The 3469-nt window shown below is 46.4% G+C and overlaps 1 pseudogene; it reads left to right on the top strand.

The window, feature by feature from the left end:
- Window positions 1–205: 205 nt before the first annotated feature.
- On the top strand, window positions 206–1222 carry LOC100765117 (annotated as a pseudogene).
- The last annotated feature ends 2247 nt before the right edge of the window (window positions 1223–3469 follow it).

Below are 3469 nucleotides of genomic sequence, written 5' to 3'. Positions count from 1 at the left end.
TCCTAAGAAAACCCAGAAATCCTGACCATAGTGATCTATGACTGCATCATCCCACGTGTCTTCAATGCTGGATCTCCTGGCCGTTGCTTCAGGGGGTCTTGCTTCATCAAACCATGTTAGTCTGGAAGAAAACCACAGCTATTCATTTTCTGTGGAAATACAAGCAAAATGTCTTTTCCCAAGTGACCTGTTCTTATATGGACAGCTGATTGAGTGTGGATGCTGCTTTGCAGAGTTTCCATTTGAGGAGCTGACACAGTGTTCTGATGCTCACTTGTTCTGCAAAGAATGTCTCATGAGATATGCCCAAGAGGCAGTGTTCGGGTCAGGAAACTCACAACTCAGTTGCACAGAGGGCAGCTGCACATGTTCCTTCCCAGCACGTGAACTGGAGAAGATGTTCCCCCAGAACATTCTGTGCAAATACTATGAACGGAGAGCTGAAAAAGTCACTGCAGCCTGTGGTGATGAATGAGCTTGTCAGGTGCCCCTCCTGTAGCTTCCCTGCTCTATTGGACAGGGAGGTGAAGAGGTTCAGCTGCCCTAATCCTTGCTGCCCAAAGGAGACCTGTAGGAAGTGTCAGGGACTCTGGAAAGAGCATACTGGCCTCATCTGTGAAGAGCTCGACAAAAAGGATGACGTCAAGTACGGAACATCTATTGAAGAACAAATGACTGCTGTTTGCATGAGAAAATGCCAACAGTGTCGGGCCAGCCACATCCAATCCGAAGGCTGCAACCACATGTCTTGCTGCTGTGGTGCCCAGATGTGCTATGTCTGTCGAGTTTCTATCCATGTCTATGACCATTTCTGCCACCATCCTTCCTTTCCAGGAGCCTTTTGCCAGGAATGTTCCAGGTGCTCCCTCTGGACCCACCCTACTGACAATGATGAAAAGCTGATTGAGGAAATCCAAAAGGAGGCTGAAGAGGAACAGAGAAGGAAGAATGGAGAGAACAACTTCAAACCTTAGGCCCTCCACTGGATAAGCCAGCCAAGAAAAAAAAAAAGCACGTGGGAGGCCTTGCATGGCCTGCCCCACAGAACCTGCACCCACAGATGCCACCAATTGCCATTGTGCAGCCACCTTTCCCCCTGCCACCTGTATGGCCTGGGTTCAACTACTTCCCCAACTATATAGGTCCCGTGCCAGCACCCTATGTATCACCTATGTCCAACTTGCCTATGAACTGCGACTTTGGCCCCTGGCACACAACCTGACCATGCACTTTGGCCCCCACAACGGCATCGCTTTTGACACCCAAAGCCCTTGTCCAACCACATTAAGTCTGCAGGAGGACCCAGTCTCACATTATATGGGTGAAGTGTTTGCTTCCCTCTGGGGGGTGGGCCTGTGTCCTTCTACTCTATTTTTTTTTCTCTCTCGAGACAGGGTTTCTCTGTATTGTTTTGGAGTCTGTCCTGGAATTCTGGAATTCACTCTGTAGACCAGGCTGGTCTCGAACTCAGAGTTCTGCCTGCCTCTGTTTCCTGAGTGCTGGGATTACAGGTGTGTGCCACCAACGCCTGTCTCCTCCTACTCTTTTTTTTTTTTTTTTTTTTTTTTTTTGCAAGGATCACTGACTCTTCAGGTCTGATACCCTTTGGGTGCTGACTGTCACTGGGACAATGTTAGGACAGCTTCTTGGTTGTGCCATCTTAGCAGCTGGTGCAATGGCCCAGACCATGTAGTACAGGCCCTTTAGTCCTTTGCCACCTTTCCACCCTGGAGACCATTGGCAGCCCAAGGGAAGCGGCCTAGCATCCCCAGGTGAGGCCTCTCTCCCCTTGTGAGCCAAGGCCTACTCAGGGTCAAGGGTCTCTGAGACTCATCTGTGGCACAATATCTGTTCTGTTATCAAAGTAGTTGCTCCTGTTTACATAGTTTGACCTGAAGTTGTTTGGGGCTGCTCAAGCATGTCCCCTTCCTTGAAAAGTCAGGCTGCAAGTTTTTCCCCAGGGCTGGCAACTGCTGAGAGTCAATCTTCCTAACACTTGACTCAGACCAAATGGACTTTCTGCAAAGTGTCACTTATTCCCAGGCTACTCCTTTTCTGGGGGAGACCTCACCTGTCACCAACTTGTGAAGAACCACATCTCTAAGGTGTTTTGGGTGTCCCTAGGTGTGCAGATGGCCTTGTGTGGCTGCTGCAGTTGTTACAGCATCCCTTCTGCAGACTTATCTGCTCCTTCATTAGTTAGCAATGGAAGCAGTCAGAGGCTGAGGCCCAGCTCCAGGATGAGAACAGCTGCCTTCCCTAACGTCAGAATGCCCCCACCATGCTTCCACTTCCTGTGTCTTCTGCTGTCCTCACCAGGTCTCTATGCCTCTAGTCTGTATCTGGAGAAGGACTGGCCCCAGATGGGTTTCTCAGACTTCAGGTCTGTTCAAACTACTGTGTAAAAAAGACTGTTTCATATGGAACATGAACTTTGCATAAATAATTGTTTGTGAGTGCTAAATAAAAAATTATTTAGTCTAACATTTCTGAAAAGTTCTGGTCATGTATCCCTGGTAGATCTCAGTCACTTTGTAACCTATAACGTCCTTGAATTTATAGTTTTTTTGTACAATATCTAAGTAGCTGAGATTGCAGGTCTGTGCCCCTGGTCTAGTTCTTATGTGACCTTTGATAATAAGAGTGTATGACTATTCTACTTTGAACATCTAGAGTCTCATGCAGCAATTTTGTCTGTTATTACTGGATTTTTTTTCATTTGAGCCAGGTTCTTCTGTTGCTGAGGCAGAATTTGGAGCTCCTAAATATTTAGTGGTGCCTGGCTTTCCCCTCCTGACCATTCTTTCTCCAACCCCAAGACCAAACTGGCCTGTTGACCCAACGTGGAGTGTAGAAACAATAAATGGTCTCAACTTCTATAATCATTTAATAAGTGGACATTTAATTATGAGGCTACAATACTGGACAACATTTCAAGATCCAATTCCCTCTGAAGGTTAGCACTAAGGGGGACAGGCCTATATTCTCAGTTTCAATTTGACACACAATCCTGTAACTTCATATTCATTTGGAAACAGTGATTGAACATTGTAGGGTCCATGCTAGCCTCACCTTTACTGCTGGCACTCAGAGTACAACATGGTAATCTCTTTGAGATTAAGGATTGCCTGGTCAACATGATGAATTCTAGATTAGAATAAATTAGTAGAGATATCCTACATCAACAACAAACCAAAGAAAATAGTCATGATTGAATCAGCAAGTGTTTGACCCAAAAGGGAAGCCCAACTCTGGGAGACACACCCCACAGAGTCACTCACAGGACACAAGTTCCATGCAAAAGCAAAAGGATTTTATTCCAATGTGTTGGGGTTGTTCCCTGGGAAGAGAATGGCCCCGAGTTTCCAAAGCAGGCAGTTTTTATGTCTTTTTGGTCACTAGGCAGGATTATGACAACATATTGATTGGCTATAACATACATGAGTCATTTACTGATTGGCTGGGAACT

Source organism: Cricetulus griseus, unplaced genomic scaffold (assembly GCF_003668045.3).
Source record: "Cricetulus griseus strain 17A/GY unplaced genomic scaffold, alternate assembly CriGri-PICRH-1.0 unplaced_scaffold_68, whole genome shotgun sequence".
Classification (NCBI taxonomy): domain Eukaryota; kingdom Metazoa; phylum Chordata; class Mammalia; order Rodentia; family Cricetidae; genus Cricetulus; species Cricetulus griseus.
The sequence above is the reverse complement of the archived record's forward strand: the minus strand, read 5'-3'. Positions and strand labels throughout refer to the sequence as shown.